Source organism: Gopherus flavomarginatus, chromosome 22 (assembly GCF_025201925.1).
Source record: "Gopherus flavomarginatus isolate rGopFla2 chromosome 22, rGopFla2.mat.asm, whole genome shotgun sequence".
NCBI lineage: Eukaryota > Metazoa > Chordata > Testudines > Testudinidae > Gopherus > Gopherus flavomarginatus.
This window is the reverse complement of record NC_066638.1, coordinates 18,452,463-18,474,568: the sequence shown is the minus strand read 5'-3', so window position 1 is coordinate 18,474,568 and position 22,106 is coordinate 18,452,463. Positions and strand designations below refer to the sequence as shown.

Here is a 22,106-nt window from a genome sequence, read left to right as displayed (position 1 = left end):
TCTCTAATGTGCCACAAGTACTCTTGTTCTTTTTGCGGATACAGACTAACATGGCTGCTACTCTGAAACCTGTCATTGTTATTACAGCTTACTGTGCGCTCCTCAATATCTGTGAGAGTAAGGGGGAGACGTTTGTGGTGGGGTGGGAGGTTGAGGCAAATCGCCTGGCCCCTGATTACATGCAGCCAGACACCAGGGCAGTTAGAAGAGCACAGCAGGACGTGCTGTGCATCAGAGAAGCTTTGAAAACTAGTTTCATGACTGGCCAGGCTACGGTGTGAAAGTTCTGTTTGTTTCTCCTTGATGAACGCCCCCCCCATTGGTTCTCTCTACTTCTCTGTAAGCTAAACACCCTCCCCTCCCCCCTCAATCACCGCTTGCAGAGGCAATAAAGCCATTGTTGCTTCACATTCATGCATTCTTTATTAATTCATCACACAAATAAGGGGATAACTGGAGGGGTGGGGGCGGAGGGAAGCGCAGGATGGGGTTGGGGAGGAGGGAAGGACAAGGCTACACTGCACTTTAAAACTTAAACTTAAAAATTTTAAAACTTATTGAAGGCCAGCCTTCTGTTGCTTGGGCAATCCTCTGGGGTAGAGTGGCTGGAGGCCCCCCCACCGTGTTCTTGGGTGTCTGGGTGAGGAGGCTATGGAACTTGGGGAGGAGGGCTGCTGGTTACACAGGGGCTGTAGCGGCGGTCTGTGCTCCTGCTGCCTTTCCTGCAGCTCATCCATATGCTGGAGCATATCGGTTTGATGCTCCAGCAGTCGGAGCATCGACTCTTGCCTTGTCAGCAAGCTGATGCCACCTATCCTCTTCAGCCCACCAGCTCTCCTCGCATTCCTTTTGTGCTTTCCTGCACTCTGACATCGTCTGCCTCCACACATTCTGGTGAGCTCTGTCAGTGTGGGAGGACAGCAGTAGCTCTGAGAACATCTCATCCCGAGTGTGTTTTTTTAGCCTTCTAATCTTCGCTTGCCTCTGCGAAGGAGAAACATTTGCAGCTGGTGGGGAAAAGGGGAGCTTGGTAGTGAAAAAAACACATTTTAGAGAACTATAGGATCACTCTTTCCCGTTAAGCCTTGCTGTTCACATTACACAGCTCACGTGCTTTCGTTACAAGGTAGCATTTTGCCTCTTCTATTGAGGGCCTGCTGGTGTGGTGTGAGAGATCCCTCCCGCCGTGCCAGGCAACAGAATTTGGCTTGCAGGCAGCCATGGTAAGCCACAGTCTTTTGGCTTCTTTAACCTTCATAACATGTGGGAATGGTTTCAAACAGCAGCACCCTTGTTTCTCATATCAAGCGGCCGTTGGGTTGGCCATTTAAAATGGGTTTGCAATTTAAAAGGAGGGGCTGCGGTTTGCGGGTTAGCATGCAGCTCAAACCCAAATAATCCCCACCCCCAACACTCTATTCTCTGGAATGATCACTTCATCCCTCCCCCTACCGGGTGGCTAACAGCGGGGAGCATTTCAGTTCAGCCACAGGCAAACAGCCCAGCAGGAACGGGCACCTCTGAATGTCCCCTTAATAAAAGCACCCTATTTCAACCAGGTGACCATGAATGATATCACTCTCCTGAGGATAACACAAGGAGAGATAAGGAATAGATGTTGTCTGAATGCCAGCAAACACCAGGATTTCCGCTCCATTCCCATACGTTAACAGATTTTTGCAGTAGATGTACTGGCCACAAATGCCAGGGCAGATTTTAAACCATGTGTAATATTTACAAAGGTACGCTCACCAGAGGGCCCTTCTCCGCCTACAGAGTCTGGGAGCACGCCTTGGGTGGGTTTGGGAGGTACTGGCTTCAGGTCCAGGGTGAGAAATGTATCTTGGCTGTCGGGGAAACTGGTTTCTCCGCTTCCTTGCTGTGAGCTATCTTCAATCTCTTCATCATCATCTTCATCATCCCCAAAACCTGCTTCCTTGTCGTGTGATTCTCCATTGACAGAGTCAAAGCACAGGGTTGGGGTAGTGGTGGCTGCACCCCCTAGCATGGCATGCAGCTCAGCATAGAAGCGGCATGTCTGCGGCTCTGCCCCGGACCTTCTGTTTGCCTCTCTGGTTTTGTGGTAGGCTTGTCTTAGCTCTTTAATTTTCACGTGGCACTGCTGTGTGTCCCTGTTATGACCTCTGTCCTTCATGTCCTTTGAGACTTTTTCTAATGTTTTGGCATTTTGTTTACTGGAACGGAGTTCAGCTAGCACAGATTCATCTCCCCATATGGCGAGCAGATCCCGTACCTCCCGTTCGGTCCATGCTGGAGCTCTTTGCCATCCTGGGACTCCATCATGTTTACCTTTGCTGATGAGATCTGCACTCACCTGCACCTTGCCATGCTAGCTAAACAGGAAATGAGATTCAAAAGTTTGCAGGCCTTTTCCTGTCTACCTGGCAGTGCATCTGAGTTGAGAGCACTGTCCAGAGCAGTCACAATGGAGCACTCTGGGATAGCTCCCAGAGGCCAATACCATTGAATTGCATCCACACTACCCCAAATTCAACCCCGCAAAGCTGATTTCAGCGCTAATCTCCTCGTTGGAGGTGGAGTAAAGAAATCGATTTAAAGAACTCTTTAAGTGGAAAAACAGGGCTTCGTTGTGTGGACGGGTCCAGGCTTAAATCGAGGTAATGCTGCTAAATTCGACCTAAAGTCATAGTGTAGACCAGGCCTCAATTATTGAAGTCTTCAAATCATGGTTTAAAGACCTCAAGTTGTAGAGAATCCTCCAGCAAGTGACCTGTGTCCCATGGTGCAGAGGAAGGCGGAAAACCTCCAGGGCCTCTGCCAATCTGCCCTGGAGGAAAATTCCTTCCCGACCCCAAATATGGTGATCAGCTAAACCCTGAGCGTGTGGGCAAGACTCACCAGCCAGCACCCAGGAAAGAATTCTCTGTAGTAATTCAGATCTCATCCCATCTAACATCCCATCACAGACCATTTGCTAATAATCAAATATGAATTAATTGCCAAAATTAGGCTATCCCATCATACCATCCCCTCCATAAACTTATCAAGCTTAGTCTTGAAGTCAGATATATCTTTTGCCCCCACTACTCCCCTTGGAAGGCTGTTCCAGAACTTCACTCCTCTAATGGTTAGAAACCTTTGTCTAATTTCAAGTCTAAACTTCCTAGTGTCCAGTTTATATCCTATGTTTAACTGTGATTCCAGGGACTAAGGCACTTGAAAACTCTCAGGAGTTTTGCAGATAACTTAGGAATTAGCTGACAGAAGCAGTGTATCTAATTGTTATATAAAGAAAGAAAAAATATATGCAAACTCCAATTAATGCCACATTTTAAGTTTATATGTAAATTTAGAACAATCAGGAGGTAATACAGCAAGATATTCCCAATCCCAAACCTTGAGGTATCAATTCTGGAGCTTTAACACAGATATCAGAAACACAAGTTTGACACTTTGTACACTATTTTAAGTAGAGATAAATAAAAATAAATAAAATCTGCTTACTTTCTGTGTTACTGCCATTATCTACTTTATTTTAGTCAATTGGTTTTCACTCTACTAAAAGCATACTTAATTTTAACATACATGAGTAAGGGTTTTTTTCTCTTTTATTAAGAAAGGAAATTAATTTTTCTAATTATTTTGGCATTTATGCTTATCGACCACAGTCATGTACGTGACTCACTAACATTTGACTCCATTATTGCTATTAGAATCATACTTGGCATTGCATTTATTTTCTATACAAGTTTTAAGTTATTTTACAGATATAACTAAAAACACAATTTGAAAATAAGGAACCTTTATCTGCAAAATGTCTAAAAATATGTGTTTAGCTAATTTTTTTTTAAACTGGCTCTGGTAAGATGAGTACAAGCTGAATATACATTCTAGAAGGATACTATTATTTGATTGTACCACTTTAAATAATGACTGACAAAGCACAATATGATAATAACAGTAATAATGATCATTGCTGCAGCCAGGACACATTAGGCATTTTAGAACTCTCTACTCAAAGAATTAAATTTAAGCATAAGAGAGAAATAAAATTATGAAATGCAGATGTAACCCGCACACCTCCTGGGTGTGGAGCTCTGTCCCATCTAGTGGCACTGAGACCACTTGGAGAGCAATTAATGAGTTTGCTCTACAGCCTTAGGGCTTGGCTACACTGGAGAGCTGCAGCGCTGTAAACCTACCACCAGTGCTGCAACTTACTCACCATCCACACTTGGAAGACACATATAGCGCTGCATCTCCCTGGCTGCAGTGCTGGTTGTACTCCTGCTCTGCCTTGGGTATAAGGATTGCAGTGCTGGTGATGCAGCACTGCTCCTTAAGGGTGGCCACCAAAAGCGCTGTAATTGGCCTCCGGGGTATTCGGAGGTATCCCAGAATGCCTGTTCAGCCACTCTGCTCATCAGTTCGCACTCTACTGCCCTGGCCTCAGGTGACTCGTCCTTTAAATGCCCTGGGAATTTTAAAAATCCCCTTCCTGTTTGCTCAGCCAGGTGTGGAGTGCAATCAGTGAATCTTTCCAGGTGCCCATGCCTCCATGCACCAAACGAGCCCCAGCACAGAGCAATGGCGAGTTGCTGGACCTCATCAGTGTTGGGAGGAGGAAGCTCTGCAGTCACAGCTGCGCTCCAGCCTTAGGAATTACGACACCTATGGCCAGATATCAAAGTCCATGCTGAAAAGTGGCCATGACCGGGACGCGGTGCAGTGCAGGGTTAAAGTGAAGGAGCTGCGGAGTGCCTATTGCAAAGCCCATGAGGGAAACTGCCGCTCAGGTGCTGCCCCCACGACCTGCCGTTTTTACAAGGAGCTGGACACGATACTTGGGGGTGACCCCACCACCAATCCGAGGACCACGATGGACACTTCAGAGAGGGGAGAGGAGGGGGAGGTGGAGGTGGAGGGGGGAGGAAACCGAGAGTTTGGGTACTGGGGTGGGGGGAGACACCCCGGAGTCTCAGGAGGCATGCAGCCAGGAGCTCTTCTCAAGCCAGGAGGAAGGCAGCCAGTCTCAGCAGCCGGTACTTGGTGAAAGAAAAGCAGAGGAGCAGGTTCCCGGTAAGCAGCTTTTATTTTCAGGATGGAAATGTTTCGGGAGAGGAGGGGGGGTTAGGGCTGCATGCATGCATGCCTAGATGTGGAATAGCCCATTGATATGGTCTATCATGTCTCGGTAATCGGCCTCGGTAATCCCTTCAAAAGTTTCAGCCAGAGCGTGGGCAATGTGCTTGCGCAAGTTTATAGGGAGAGCCATTGTGGTCCTTGTCCCAGTCAGGCTAACACGTCTGCGCCACTGTGCCGCGAGGGGTGGTGGGACCATTGCTGCACACAGGCAAGCTGCATAGGGGCCAGGGCGGAATCCGCATTGCTGCAGAAAACCCTCCCACTCTTCCCAGGTGACCCGCAGCAGTGAGAGATCTTCCAGGATTAACTTCTGTGGAAATGTTGGGATAGTGTTCAGTGTAGGTCCCCCTGCAACAGTTTGCTTTCCTCAACGCAATGAAACCCCAGTACGGCCCTGACCCAATCAGTCCCCCTTCCCAGGTGACCCGCAGCAGCGAGATATCTTCCAGGATTAATTAACTCCTGCACTCATTCCTCGTTACTCACCATTTCTTCGTTGCTGTGTGGTCTCTGTGCTCTGGTTGGTATGTGGAAAGTACGCTAAAGTGAGACTGTAAACTCCTTCACTGTGATTATACACAATGCTGCCTCTCTGTAAAATGTTTCAATTTTTGTCTTTCTAATAACAGTGTCCTTGAATACCCACTGGCTGGATCAGAGACTGCTGAAAGGCTACAAAACCTGAGAAAGAAGCCATGAAAAAGCAAAGAAGATATGGTGAAAGCAGTTATGAATCAGTCTGCCAGAGAGAGTAAAAAACTCCAGGACTGGAGGGAAAAAATGCAGTGCTGGAGGGAAAGAGAAAGCAGGAGAAAGGCAGTAGCTAAGAAGAAAAGCACAAAGCAGCTGATAAGCATCCTGGCGCGCCAAACGGCCTGTATCCAGTCACTCGTAGCCATGCAGGCAGAGCACTACCTTGCAGCACCCCCCCCAGTCCCAAAGCTCTTTCACTTGTGCCCCAATGTCAGCTCAAAACCCCCTTCTCCTGCATCCAGGTTATTATCACCAGCAGCTGCCCCCAACACCTGTACGTTCACCTACCAGCCCTGAGAACTACGACCCTTACCCTCTACACTCAACCCCCATCACCATGCAGCATTTTCATCCTGAAGTGCAGCAGTCATTGCACAGCACTCCAGACAGGACATATTCAAACCTCTGACTGTACAGTTCCCCACCCCACCCCCTCTGCCCTTTTAGTTATTTTCTTTCCAATAAATGAATTTGTAGCAGTTTTCAAATTTCAAAACAGTTTTCTTTATTGCAGAAAGTGTAAGATACCATAGCCCAGGAAAAAAAAAGACTGCAAATCATTGTAACCACTGCACTTCACTCCCGTGCAAGGCACCAAACATTACTGTTTGCTTTCAGCCTCAGATTCCTCCCTCAAGGCATCCCTGATCCTTGAAGCCCTGTGCTGGGCCTCTCTAGTAGCCCTGCTCTCTGGCTGTGCAAATTCAGACTCCAGGCGTTGAACCTTGGAGGTCCATTCCTGACTGAATGTTTCACCCTTCCCTTCACAAATATTATGGAGGGTACAGCACGCGGATATAACAGAAGGGATGCTGCTTTCCCCCAAGTCTAGCTTCCCATACAGAGATTGCCAGCGCCCTTTTAAACGGCCAAAAGCACACTCCACAGACATTCGGCACCGGCTCAGCCTGTAGTTGAACCAGTCCTTGCTCCTGTCAAGCTTCCCAGTATACAGTTTCATGAGCCAAGGCATTAACGGGTAAGCGGGATCTCCAAGGATCACAATGGGCATTTCGACATCCCCTACTGTGATCTTCCGGTCTGGGAAAAAAGTCCCTGCCTGCAGCTTCCTGAACAGGCCAGTGTTCTGAAAGATGCGTGCATCATGCACCTTTCCAGGCCAGCCTGTGTAAATGTCAATGAAAGGCCCACGGTGATTCACAAGTGCCTGGAGAACCATAGAGAAATACCCCTTCTGATTAATGTACTCAGATGCCAGGTGGGGTGGTGCCAGAATAGGAATATGCGTCCCAACTATCGCCCCTCCACAGTTAGGGAAACCCATTTGTGCAAAGCCATCCACAATGTCCTGCACGTTCCCCAGAGTCACGGTTCTTCTTAGCAGGATGCGATTAATGGCCCTGCAAACTTGCATCAACACGATTCCAATGGTTGACTTTCCCACTCCAAACTGGTTCGCGACTGATCAGTAGCTGTCTGGAGTTGTCAGCTTCCAGACTGCAATAGCCACCTGCTTCTCCACTGACAGGCCATCTCTCAATCTCATGTCCCTGCACCGCAGGGTGGGGGCGAGTTCAGCACACAGTCCCATGAAAGTGGCTTTTCTCATCCGAAAGTTCTGCAGACACTTCTCGTCATCCCAGACTTCCATGACGATGTGATCCCACCACTCAGTGCTTGTTTCCCGAGCCCAAAAGCGGCGTTCCATGGTGCTGAGCATTTCCGTTAATGCCAAAAGCACTTTAGTGTCATACGCATCAGGCGAATCGATATCATTGTCGACTCCTCACTGTCACTTTGGAGCTTAAGGAATAGCTCAACTGCCAACCGTGATGTGCTGGCGACACCCATCAGCAAAGTCCTCAGCAGTTCGGGCTCCATTTCCCATGGAAATCGCGCTGCACAGAAACCATTGGGAGACTCACAATGGCGCCAAACGTGGACGGAAAAACAGTGACTGCTGGGATGTGAAGCGATGCACCACGGGACATTGGGACAGGAAGCAGAATGATCTGCATCCTTCCGTCCCCTTCTCACAACCCACGGCGCCAAAATGGGACGAGGTGCTCTGTGGGATAGCTGCCCACAATGCACCACTCCCAACAGCGCTGCAAATGCTGCAAATGTGGCCACACTGCAGAGCTTTCCCTACACAGCTGTACGAAGACAGCTGTAACTCCCAGCGCTGCACAACTGCAAGTGTAGCCAAGCCCTTAGTTAAGAGCCCGTTGGCTTTGAGCTCATGCTGTAGAGACTCATGCAGTAAGCTCCAGAGGTCCCCCGGTTCCCAGTTCAATCCTGCCTGCCAACAACCGGGCTCTGTCGGCGTTAAACATAGATAGACCAGTCAAAGAACTGAAATAACAGTGCTGTAATCCTTAACAAATTTTGAAAGAATAAAATGACAGAAATATATGTACCTTGCGCATTTTGACAGGAAGTACCAAGAAATAATAACAGGTTTCAGAGTGGCAGCTGTGTTAGTCTGTATCAGCAAAAACAACAAGGACTCCTCCTTGTTTTTGCCAATAACAACAACAATAATAGAAGTGTGTGTGAGAGAGAGACAGACTGTGTGTTGAGGGAGTGTGAGAGGCAACACCCTGTCACTTTACGCTCAGTTGCTTAGTCCAGCAGCAATGGCCAGCAGCTCCCATTCCTGACCCACAGCCATGCAGCAGCACACACAGACACTCCTGTCTGCCCACCCCAGCTCAGCAGAGACTGGGTACATGGGTGAGGGGGGATGGGGACACTCCAAAATCAGCCCTCCACCCTCTGTACAGGAAGCAGGAGGCTCCTGGGAGCAGCTTGGCCGGGGTGGCTCCAAGTGGAGAGAGGGAGTGGGGCAGTGGTGGCAGCAGACAGCAGAAGAACAGCACAGGGAGGAGGAGGGACAGGACACCATTGCTCCGGAGGTGCCTCCTCAAGAAGGTGCGCCCTGGGCTATCGCCCAGCCTGCCCACCTCCCAAGCTGGCCCTGCTAGCCAGAGGGAATGGCTTGGACTAAGAGCCCCTGTAGCCAAGTGGATCCCACAGGCTCTGGAGCCCTGCAGGTGCCAGAGGGTGGGGCTGCCAGGCCAGGGAGAGTGATGCTCTGGGAGTTCACTGAACAGAGATCAGTGAATGGGAAAGGAATAAAAAAGTAGAACTCCCCTGTTCCCCTCTGTTCTGCTTTCTTGTAATATATCTGTTAGAAAACTTGCGTAACCACACAGGCCAGACTTTTCAAAGAAGTATAAGGGCCAGATTTTCAAAGGTATTTAGGGGCCTAAACATGCAGACAAGGGTTTTTCAAAAACATCTGAGCAGGTTAGGCACTTAACTCCTATTAAAATCAATGGGAATTGGTCACCAAAATCCCACTAGGCACCTGTCCTCACCTTTAGATGCCTCAATACCTTTGAAAATCTGGCTCTAAGGGATTTAAGTAACCAATTCCCATTGACTTTCAGTGGATGTTAGGCACCCACGGCAATATTTGCAAGAATGCCTAAGTGACTTAGGAGACTAAGTCCTATTTTCAAAAGTGACTTAGACATGTAGAAATCTAAATCTTATTGAAAGTCAATGGGAATTAGGCTCATAAAGTCACTACGGTTCTTTTGAAAATTTCACCCCCTGCTTCCTGGGCACCTCTCAGCATTCCTGCTCGTATTGCTGCCCCTGAGTGGGAGCCTCTCTAAACTATCATCTTTCTCAAATGTGAAAGTAGAAAGAATTATATTGTAAAAATAAGAATGGATTAAAGAAATGTTGTATGAACCTGTAAGCAGAAATAAATGTTGACATACAGGTGTCAGGAAAAGAAACATTAAGACATAAACAATGAATCCACTTAAGCTAATGGTGAAACATTAGCAGAGATTGGTAAAAGTTAGCAAGGAAATTAACTATGTATGTCTAGCCTCCAGTGAACCTGTCAGTTCTGCTCCCTTTGTTATCTTGTCACGTTTGCTCCCTTTTAAACTGTATAAATTGAGGTAGTGTGGCTCTTGCATGATGCTCACATTATCTGGGTGTCATTAGCTGAGCACTGTGCTAATAAACAGAGTGGTCTGATAAATTGTGAGTCCTGAGTCTAACTTTTACACAAATATATGTCCACATATATAACAACTATCTACTAACATATACATTCAATTCTCAACCCAGTGAGTACATTGCCATAGACTACAATCCATATATACAATGTGTCAACTACCTAGAGAGGAGAGGTTACCAACACATCTCTCTGGAGTGAGTCTTTATCACTCACTTTCCTCAAACACCGCTTCTCTAGGCAGGTTAGCAAGTCTAACCATTTCCAGGAACTGCTGGACATCGTTCTTTGACTGGGAACGTGGCATCGTTTCAATGGCTGTGTGACGGGGAGTCACGCAATACTAATGGTGCCTCCTCTTCCTGGATGTCCTGGAAATCAACTTTGCCAGGAGTTGCACCCTCCTCTAGGGGCATCTTCACCCATCCTGTCTTGACCTGTGATCCCTCTCACTTCAGGAACTGCAATCTCCTCTCCATGACTCGGTCTTCCAGCCAGGTCACTATGTGGTTTCCTCTTCCTGGGATATCTTCAAAGCCTGCTTCCAGACTGCTTCCAGACATCCCCAATGGGTTATCCCTAGTGTGTCACTCCAGCCATGTCATGTAGGGGAACATAGGCCCACCATCTACCCCAGGGTCCAGTCCCGGGACCCTCAACATAGCAGCTCTGGGCTTTTTTATTCTCTCAGCCAGTGGCATAGCCAGGTGGAGGGAACAGGGAGAGCAATAAAAAAAAAAGGCGTCACCCACTGCGGTGCTTTTACTCACCTGGTGGTGCTCTGGGTCTTTGGCAGTGGGCCCTTCACTCACTCCAGGTGCCTTCGGTGGCACTGAAGGTGAAGGTCCCGCCACTGAAGTGCTGCCGAAGACCCGGAACGCCGCTGCGTGAGTAAAATAAAAGCGTCACAGCAAGTGGCACCTTTTATTTTTATCGTTCCTCCAGGTGAGTAAAAAGGTGCCAAGAAATTGACAAGGCATCACTTGTGCTCAGTTGGGGAGCGGCTGCTCCCCCGCTCCCTCTCTAGCTACGCTATTGCTCCCAGCCCTTACTGCTCCTTCCCTGGACTGCTTCCCACTCTGTCATTACAGCTTCCTGCTCTTCCTCATGTATAGACAATATGATTGCAGGTTTCCTGCTGGAAACCTACCAACTTTCTCGCTTTATAGATCCTGCCCAGCTCTTCCCACTGCTGTACTTTCTTAGCAATTAGGGTCTAGCACTTCCTGGGTTTCCTCTAGGTGTAGCCTAAGGTTAATTGGTCTAATTTACCCCTTCAGACATTGTTTGGGGTGAACACCCCATCACAGTCAGAAATCTATCTCTCATTAGGCTTTGCACCTTCATTGGAAATAATACCTCCAAAGGTCATGTCTGTAACCCCTAAAACACATTTCTCCCAACTTAGTTTTAAGTTTGCAGCTTTAGTTGCATCCAAGACTTCCTAAAGTCTACAGTCATGTTCCTTTTTAGTTGAGCCCCAGGTAATGATGTCTTGCTCTAAAGTCAAGTATCAGAGGGGTAGCCGTGTTAGGATGGATCTGTAAAAGCAGCAAAGTATCCTGTGGCACCTTATAGACTAACAGACATTTTGGAGCATGAGCTTTCATGGGTGAATACCCACTTAGTCAGATGCATGTAGTGGAAATTTCTAGGGGCAGGTCTTCACCCACAAAAGCTCATGCTCCAAAACGTCTATTAGTCTATAAGGTGCCACAGGATTCTTTGTTGCTTTTGCTCTAAAGTATAGACACCATTAATATGTTCATAGTTCATATGGGTGGTTTTGTGATACATTTCTGGTGTTGAATCTATGCCAAAGAGTAAGTGTAAGAACCTGTTTCTTCCAAAGGGGTATTTGAAACGTGCATAGTTTTGAGCTGTTTTCAATTAATTTTAGCTGCCAAAATCCTGAGGAGGCATCCAATTTAGTGAAATATTGAGCATTTGCAAACTGAGCCATAATTTCGTCTCTGGTTGGTAGTTTGACATGTTCTCTTTGTATAGCCTGGTTGAGTCTTTTGGATCTAAGCATATGCGTAGCTGACCCTTACTTTTCTCCACAACGAGTAGGACGCTCATACATTCTGTTGGCACCTCAATTTTTTGTATTACTTGCATTGCTTCCATCCTTTGAGAGTTCGGCCTTGAGTTTATCACAGAGTGCAAACGGCACCTTTCTACAGGGATGGATAACTGGAGAGACCTGCGTGTTTATCCGGATTGTATGTTCACCCTGCAAGCAGCTCAGTCCTTGAAAGAGGTCATAATATTCCCAAAAGAGTGTCTCATAGCCAGGTTCAATATGATCTTGTAGTGAGAGCACCCATTTTTACCAGACTGAGTTTCTCACATGCAGCCAGCCCTAAAATTGGTGTCACGCCCTTTGACTCTACAATGAACGGGAACCTGTACATGGTCTTTTTATGCACCTCCCCCATCACTGGTACACTTACAGAATAACCAGTGACTTTTATTTTTGTTATTCCCAGTTTTGGTCTTGTCATAAACAGATAAGTAAGAGTTAATAGAACAGAAGTACTTCATATCTCTTCTGCCTGTAAGGGGTTAACAAGATCAGTGAGCCTGGCTGTCACCTGACCAGAGGACCAATCAGGGGACAGGATACTTTCAAATCTTGAGGGAGGGAAGTTTTGTGCATGCTGTTAGTTTTTGGTTGTTGTTCACTCTGGGGGCTCAGAGGGACCAGACATGCAACCAGGTTTCTCTCCAATCTCTCCAACACAGGCTCTTATAAGTTCAGAATAGTGAGTACTAGGTAGATAAAGCGAGTTAGGCTTATGTTTCTTTTCTTTATTTGCAAATGTGTTTTTGGCTGGGAGGAGTTCAAATGTGTATTTGGCTGGAAGGAGTTCAAATTTGTATTTTGCTGAAAGGATTTTAATTTGTACTTGTATACTTAGGCTGGGAGGGTATTCCCAGTGTCTATAGCTGAAAGACCCTGTACCTATTCCATTTTAAATTTGCAAAAATAATTTTTACTGTTTTTTCTCTCTTTAATTCAAAGTTTCTTGTTTAAGAACGGGATTGTTTTTTTTTATTCTGGTGTGAGACCCCAGGGGATGGGGTCTGGATTCACCAGGGAATTGATGGAGAGAAAGGAGGGAAGCGGGAGAGAAAGGCTATTTTCTCTCTGTGTTAGGATTACTTTCTCTCTCAGGGAGAGTCTGGGAGGGGGAAAGAGAAGGAGGAGGGAAGGTGGATTTTCCTCTCTGTTTCAAGATTCAAGGAGTTTGAATCACAGTGATCTTCCAGGGTAACTCAGGGAGGGGAAGTCTGGGAGAGGCAATGGTGAGGGAAAGGGTTTACTTTCCTTGTGTTAAGATCCAGAGGGACTGGGTCTTGGGGTTCCCCGGGCAAGGTTTTGGGGAGACCAGAGTGTACCAGGCACTGGAATTCCTGGTTGGTGGCAGCGCTACAAGTACTAAGCTTGTAATTGAGCTTAGAGGAATTCATGCTGGTACCCCATCTTTTGGACGCTAAGGTTCAGAGTGGGGAATTATACCACGACAGGTCTTATTTCCAGTCTCTCATAATCTTGTTCAATAGAATATTGGCTGAGCTCCTGTGTTCAGTTTGTGTGGTATAATTGTTCCATTCATTGTCATAGGCAGTACACAGTCCCTCTCCCCAGTTTTGCTTGTTCTCAGCAGGTCTATGTAAAACTCTTCAACCAAGTTGTCTTCAGCTGCCCACATCTGACTTTTCTGCATTTCGGATCTGCAGCATTTTGCAAAATGATTATTTTTTCCAAATTTATGACAGAACTTCCCATAGCCAAAACACTGTTTGGGCCAATCTGTTATCCACACATTCCACATGATCGTCCGTACCCAGTCTTTCCCCTAGTGGTTGTGTTCATAGCGGTTGGGTCCACTTTCTGATTTGACCAATTCTGCCTAGATTCTTTAGTTCTTAGTTTGTGGATAACCCCTTTCGGTGAATTCAGCTCTTTGGCTTGTGGTTTCACAATTTCTGGTACCTTGCTATCAGGAGAGCTTTTTCTAAAGCTAAGTCTCCTTCACAGAACAGTCTCTCTCAAAACACATTGTCTTTAATGTCACAAATGATTCTTATCTCTGACAAGAGACTCTGTCAACTCACCAAAGACACAGGTGTTACTGAATCTTCTTAATTCGGAGATATATTGTCATCATACAGTGTCATCATTTTTTTAATGCATGTAAAAAATGTGTGTGTCTCACAGGTCTCATTCCTTTTTGGCATGCAACGTTCCTCACACTTGGTCTGTAGTTTACTTAACTTCATGCTTTCACCTTCTTCAAACTTAAAGTTGCGACAAATATCCAGTGCTTCCTCCCCAACAATATGCAAAAAGATTGATGGTTTCTCTTTATCATTTTTCTCCTCTGCGCCTATGGCTGCTAAATACTAGTCTCAAATCTCTGTCCAAATTTTTTCTCTGCAATGTTGCCTGGCAGTTGCAGACTGGATGGAGGTTGCAACACATTCATGTTTGGCTTTCTTCTCTTCTTAAGCCTCTCACACTACTATTGGGCTAATAAACTATGTACACAGGCCTTGCTCTTTGCTCCTCCACATTCTCCCCTTTCCTCTGTCTTCAGTTTCAAGGACAGGAGCTAACCTCAAAATGACTGCAACCATCCACTCATCCAGCTCTCCTGTCACCCTGTCCTGATCTTGGGGTTCCTCAACTCAGTGAGCGAGAAAGGAATAAACATTTATGAACAAACTAGAGCACGTCAGTGGTAAACTGCTATGCGCGGCTCCCCTTAGTTCTCCACCCCCTGCTTCCAGGGCTTGGCTCAGAACTCCTGTATTCAGAAACCCTGTGAGCACGCAGTGAGTTTGCAGAGCACAACAAGCATGCAGAGTTTATAAACTACAAGGCCAATGGAGACCTGAAGATGCCAGAACTCTGTTCTTTTACTATCATGTAGCACTTTCTATTGTGGTCGCACTATAGGGCAAGATGGTTGGGCCCATGGTGCTGGCTGCTGCACAGACTCAGAAGAGTTCACAGTGTCTGCCCCCAGGAGATTACAAACGATAAGAGTACAGAATGGATCTGCTGAAACTTGACAAGTGAACCTGTTCATTAGTTTAGGAGTCCAAATGAATTTAGAAACAGGCCCTTTAAGAAATTAGCACCTGGTGTCAGCTCTTTTCCTTTTTCCTAATGGTCTTAAAAACAGAATAACGCAGAACCTTCAAACTTCCCTGACAGTTAAAAACTTCTCAAATCTCATGCATCAACTACATAGTCGATATTCCCATCTTGTTATTCTTCATCACTGGACGTTTGTCTTTAGCAGGGCTGATGAATAATGTTCTACACCAGGGGTTTTCAACCTTTTTCTTTCCGAGTCCCTCGCCCATGCTATAAAAACTCCACGGCCCAACTGTGCCACAACAACTGGTTTTCTGCATATCCAGTAGATTAAAAGCCAGGCCCAGCATTAGGAGGTAGCAAGCAGGGCAATTGTCAGAGGCCTCAAGCCAGAGCTAAGCTAAGCTAAGTTGCTCAGGCTCTGGCTTCAGCCCTGGGTGGCAGGGCTCAGGCTTCAGCTTCAACCCCAGGCCCCAGCGAGTCTAACGCCAGCCCTGCTCCCCAGTTTATTTTGGTGGACCCCAAGTAACCTGCTTGCGCCCCCTGCCCCGGGCCCCTGGTGGAGAACTGCTGCTCTACAGCAGCTTCCACAAAGAACTGCCCCTTTTCAGACCAGCTTCCATCTCCTGTTGTCCCAGTGGGATTGAGGTCAGAGGCTGCCTTTAGCAAGGATGGTCATCGCCTTGCTCACTAGCTCCTCACAGTGTTCCTTCCCTGCACCTCCGGAGCACACGCCCATGTGGGCAGCTTGGTTACGCTCCCACTGGAGAAATGGGGTCTGGCAGACACCAGCAAAGATGGCAATTCCTTGGCAGTCACTGTGAAGGAGGGTTTTATTCATAAGCTTCTGCTGAAGGAGCCAGCTTCCGTTATGAAAAATAGCAGTGAAAATGGCCATTCAGCCTAATTGCTGCTTTCCAAAAAGTATCCATTGCCAGTGGCGCCAACTTTCTATGGCGCTGGTGGGTGCCCCCATCCTGCCCCTTTCCCCGCCCCTGGTCCCACCCTGACTCCACCCCAGCCCCACCCCTGATCCTGCCCCCATTCCAACCCCATCCCCAAAGTCCTCGCCCTAATTCCTCCTCCTTCCTGCCTCTATTGGATCCCTTCCCCAAATCCCAGTCCCACCCCACCTCTTCCCCCAGCATGCGGCATTCCCCCTCCTCCTCCATCCCTCCCTGCCCCACAAATCAGCTGTGCTGCAGTGCAAGGGCTGGGAGGGAGGAGAAGCAGGATGCAGCGGCATGCTCGTGGTGGAGGAGAGTTGGCGCGGGCGGGCATGGGGAGCTGCCGGTGGGTGCTCAGCACCCACCAATTTTTTTCCATGGGTGCGCCAGCCCCAGAGCACCCATGGGGTTGGCACCCATGCCCATTGCACAGATCTACTCAGCACTGCCAAGGGGAAGCAAGGAGGATGGAGCAGAGAAATGTGGGGGACAGAAAGGGGGTTCTGGGTGTGTGTGTGAGAGCAGGGAAATCGGGGTGGGGGAACATGTGCAGGAAGGAGAGAGAAGCTGCTGTATACATTCCAGTTTTTTGTTCTGGCAATGCCAGGGCTGGACACCCTGGACCTGGCCAGTCCATCCTGGAGCCTTTGTGCTGCTCCAAAGTGGGGTAAAGCAAACAAAGTGCCCTGGGAATCTGAAAAGCTAATCAGAAAAACAAGTGTGGAAGTTCCTTTAATTGTAAGAGTTAATACTAACAACCCTCTTCAGAAGGGGCTATCACAAAGCTCACAACTGTCTACCCCAAGTGCCAGGGGCATTTCTCCAACCTTGCTGTCTCTAATATAAACATCTCACAATAGATATATATTTATTTAAACAAAAACACCCTACCAAACCAAGACACTCTCCTGCACAGGTCTCCCTCTGGGGAAAGGCTGAGAGAACAAAAAAAGATGACATGTGCAGTCATGTGGCTTAATGCACTCCTGCAAAGTGCTCAGATACTATGGTGATGAGTGTAGTATAAATACCTATACAGCATGGAAGGGAAATTAAACCTTCAATCTCTACCAATCAGTCTCTGATCAGCAGGGATTAGGGTGGGGCCTTAATGGGGCTGATTATCCCACATCTGCCTGCTGTGGTGTTTCTCACACCTTCAAGTTTGTGGATGACACTAAACAGGAGGGGGGAGAGGTAGATACGCTGGAGAGTAGGGATACGGTCCAGAGTAACCTAGACAAATTAGAGGATTGGGCCAAAAGAAACCTGATGAGATTCAACAAGGACAAGTGCAGAGTCCTGCACTTAGGACAGAAGAATCCCATGCACTGCTACAGACTAGGGACTGAGTGGCTAGGCAGCAGTTCTGCAGAAAAGGACCTGGAGATTGTAGTAAGAGGAGGCCCTGAAACATAAACCCTTATATCAGAGGCCCGGTATGAGACCTGAGGCCTGAGCTGAAGTAATGGTCAAGACTTTGCTAACATAAAGCAAAATGAAGCTGTGAGCCAGAGGCAGGCCCTGCTCCCAGGAGCGGGCAAGAAGAAGGCTGCTAATTGGATGTATAAACATATCTAAAAGGTATCAAGCACTAATAGTATAAACAGGTGTCAGGATGGCACCAGAACAGTCTGGTATGAACACATTCCACAGAGATAAGGAGGTACAGGCTGACCCGTCCCAAACAACAGGGTCAAAAGGATAATACGATGGATAGACATGTTTGTTCGAACCAACATGTACCAAGAGAGAGGCAGCACCCCAACACGCAGAGGGGTTGTACCTCGATACGTCAGGAGTGATGTGTAACTTATTTGTACCTGTGTATAAGAATACATCCCTGGGGCAGTGTCTTTGTCTGGCCTAGAGGGCAATGGAGTGTCCCACCACTGTCTGAGCTGGTCCATTGTCAGGGGCACATATTCATAGTATGTCCTGTAGAGTCTATGGGAAACTATTACTGTGCTTCATTTGACAATAAACCTGGCCGGGTGCCTTTGTACCTTATGTCTGGATCATTGGGGGTTCTCTCGGAGTCTGCTGTGCCAGCGATCTGCAGAGCGGGGCCAGCACACAGAGGGAACACACACACGCAGCTGACTGTTATCAACATTGAACAGAGCAGAGCACCATACCGGTGACATGTGGCAACACTGGTGACCACAACTGCTGATCTGGTGAGTAAGCAAGCTGTTCGCTGTAGGAATCGTGATCTAACATGACAGAAAACCATGAGCTAGGAAACTCCCTTAACCCCTCCCTGCAAATCCCCAAAGAGTTTAAAAAATATAATGGGAAATAAACATGCAATGTAATTTGTAAGGCTACCGCAGAGACAGTAGCCTTGAAATGTAGACTATTGCAAACTATAACCATGGCTGTTAAAACAGCACACCTCTAAACTGGTGGGGTAAGTAACAGTAACAGAAAAAAAAAATAATTAAAAGAATCAAAAGAAGCTACAAAGCCCTGGAATGCTCCCACCGCCCTTGCCGGGTGGCAAGCAGCCCGGAGACAACCAGCACAGGAACAGAATAAAACATTGAAAACAGCTGTAAGAAACGTACAAAAAAGAGATATGCCGCCCCTGTTATAAAAATTTGTGGTCAACAGCAGGCTTCAGGTAGCTCCCCTGTGCCTGAAGAATGGGGACAGAAGTGGAAAAAGGTGGCCCTAGCAAAATTAAAAGATGAACTGGGGTCCACTGTATTGCAACCACCACCTTGTAATAAAAGCCAGGTTCTGGTTAAACTTGAACTGACACCTAGACTGGTACCTATCAGAACAGAAGAAGTAAGTGCACAAATGGAAAAAGTAGCAAACAATAGTTTCACTGAATTGGTAAATCAAATAAAGGAAAAAATGGAACCGAGCTCATTAGGAGACAGGAGCTGTGACTCGATTGCAAGGGTGTGAATAGAAAACAATTTCAAAGTAAAAAAAAGAAATTAAGCAGATTAACACCTAGAATTGATGCATTAACACATGGAATTGCCCCAAAACAGTTAACTGCAGCAGAAAAGGGCACTCCTGCCATCCTTTTGGCATGCACACAAAAGTAACAGACACTGGGGAAACAAATTCAGGTTTTATAAGAGCAGCTAACTACCCCCACTCTCCTCTCAAAGCCAGGATAAAAACCAGGGGCCCAGTTCCCAACTCTGCAGATTCCCAACTGCTTTGACCCACTGAACCACACACTGGGCTCATATCTAAAAAGGTAATCTTCTTTCTCAGATATTTTTACATACCGGTTAATTTTTTTTCCTTAATATGCTTCCTCAGTTTGCTAAACTCACTGCTGCTGCCTGTACTTTTAAATACCTTGATAGAGTTAATCTCTTTTGACTCAGGTCTGGCTACCTTCCTAGGCTGCTCTTCACCTCCCCCCCCCCACTTCCCCCATCGCTCCTCATTTTGGCTCTCTCTCTCTGTTAAAAGTTTAAAGTTATAGTTTTTATAGAAACTTCCAAAAGATAAAACAATTGAAAACAGAACAAAACAACAAACAATCAAAGAAAAAATAAGGTAAAAACTTTACTTTATATAAATCCAGTAAATTAATTATTTTAACCTTCAGGAATGCAACAGCTGGAATTATTCCTACCTTTCTTGAAGATATGGTTGCCAAGCAACAGAAATGCACACTCTGCTTCTAATCCTAACCACTCACTAATATTTGAAACATGGACTTTTCTTATTTCCATATAGCAGAGTTTTAAAATAATGTTAAATATAAAGTAATGCAAAATTCCTTGTAAATTTGGCAAATATTAATATATTTTTTCTCAATTTATGTTAAAACTTTTAAATAAGGTAATAACTTGTTTATTCAAATGTTTAACCTTTTTATTTTTTATTTTTGTTTGCCTTATTTTGTATAGTTATGAACAGAATTCTGAAGTCATTTGTTTTTAATTGTAAGTTAGTCCTGTATGTCATGTGTGTTGTCTTGTGTGTGTTACGAGTCCTTTTTATTATTTTTATTTTGTTGCAACAAAAGTCAATTTTATACCCTTTTAAATATATGTATATATGGTACCACACTATTTTACGATCATGGTTGGGGTATAATCATAGTATTATTAGAACCACTTTTTTATGCAAAGTTCAAAAAGGTTTCAGTTACAAATATATGTACATATATTTCTGCCTCAACAAATAATTCAATTGCAAATAAAAAGAATTCTGTTTTATTAATCACAGTTTTGTTTTGTTTTTTAAGTTTTTTTTATTTGTTATTCAAAGAAAAAATGTAAGGGGAAACCTCAACATTAAGGTAAAGATAGTATTAACAAAATGTCAATTTCTTGTTTGGGTTTTTATAAACTTGTTTGCACTTTTAAATATAGTTTTGAATGTGATAGCAAAAATGTTTAAAAATAACAATTTAAGCATAACGCTAGCCAAACAATTTCAACAGGTTTCCATGTTTTCAACAGGTTTCCACCTTTGGCTCCCAGACACAACAAAGCATCATGAAAGTTTAATACCTTCAAAGTATTTGCATGGACCTATATTAAAATCTATTTTGGTTTAATTTTATAGTTGGTTTAATTTTATATGCTTTTCTTTTGCTTTGTTATGTTAATGGGAAGCAGTGGTTGTTAAAGTTTGTGTTTCTAAACAGTTAACAGGAGTGAAATTGGTATCACAAGCAAATTAACTCTAAAAAGCTTGGTAAAAAATACGTTATTGACTCTGTTGCTAACAGAATGTTCAGCAGGAAAAAAAAGCAATACACCTTCTCACAGAAGATTGTGAACATTTATTTTAGTCATTGAGCATTATATTTAGTATGAAATATTAGTAATGCACCTCAAATGGATGAAAATGAATGTCTACACAACAATCGCAAAAATACAGCTTGTGTTATAAAAGACTCAGTCTCTATTACATTGTCCCTATTACACTGTAGACAAACTAAGTTAAACTTTGTATTAAGTTTTTCACAAAAACAAAAAAGAAAACAAAAAAACTTTACTATGTTAACTAACAAAAGTTGTTTAAGTTGCATCCCACAGACCAAAGACACCAGAAAATATCACACCCTGAAGACACCAGAAAATATCAGTATACAGTGAAGAAACCCCAAGCATCAAGAAAAGAAAAATGAAGTGCTTTATAAAAAAGAGACTGCTCAAATACACCTCTATCTACCATTTAATAGTATCAACAATCAGCTAAAAACCACTAGCTGGACCAGGATAAACTGTCATTTAATTTCAACTTGGTTACTGTGTAAAAACAACGATATTATTGCTGTACTACTGTATTCTCGTTGTACTGTTCTACTGTTCCTGTGTTGTATTATTGTTGTACAACATGTACAATGTGCATAACCTTGCTAAACTGTTTAACCAACACACGGGTAAAAATTACCAAACGAACGGCAGCATACAACATGAAGGCAAGGAGAAACAAATTGGTTAAAAAAATTGTCACACAATAACTACAAATTATTGGTAGGTATATAAATTCCCTGTTAGTATTGGTCACAATTTGGGATCAGTAACACTGCATCCTAACTGAGGCACATGTTATTCAAAACCATCTGGATACCAATACTAAATCCTGACATAGCAATACTTGGTAAATTGGTTACTGTCCATTCAGCAGGTTATCTGGAAAACAGCATCCATGAAAAACAACTGGATCTATGTCAACTACTGGTGCATCACAGAGCAATGCAAGGTGGGGGGGGAAGGATAGCTCAGTGGTTTGAGCATTGGCCTACTAAACCCAAGGTTGCAAGTTCAATCCTTGAGGGGGTCCATTAGGGATCTGGGGCAAAAGTCTGCCTGGGGATTGGTCATGCTTTGAGCAGGGGGTTGGACTAGATGACCTCCTGAGGTCCTTTCTAACCCTGATATTCTGTAAACTGAATGGAACAGAAGCTAGCAGTTCTTGTTTCCTGCCTAGCAAAGCTTACCAGAGGGTAACAACCAGCAGTAAGGGTAACCTATAACATAAATGGGTAGTATTGTGTAGTAACTAATTACAAGACATTTTTATATATAAAGGCCTCATTTGTAGTGTCAGTACTCCAGATTTCTATTTTATATCTTATATACATAATACTGTGTAACACACTATAACAGTGCCAATCCCAGTATTTCAAAACACTCAGCCTATTACTAATGATGATACAAGTAACTGC

General features: G+C 45.2%; 1 protein-coding gene and 1 long non-coding RNA gene across 2 annotated transcripts in view; one reads left to right on the top strand and one right to left on the bottom strand.

Annotated features, from left to right (window-relative positions):
- Positions 1 to 22,106, bottom strand: part of THEMIS2 (thymocyte selection associated family member 2) — a 58,267-nt gene that overhangs the window by 31,527 nt on the left and 4,634 nt on the right. The window lies entirely within an intron of this gene.
- On the top strand, positions 18,012 to 20,486 carry LOC127039149 (uncharacterized). Its single transcript, XR_007770887.1, has 3 exons — positions 18,012 to 18,123; positions 19,075 to 19,166; positions 20,389 to 20,486. It is a non-coding gene; the product is annotated as an uncharacterized LOC127039149 (long non-coding RNA).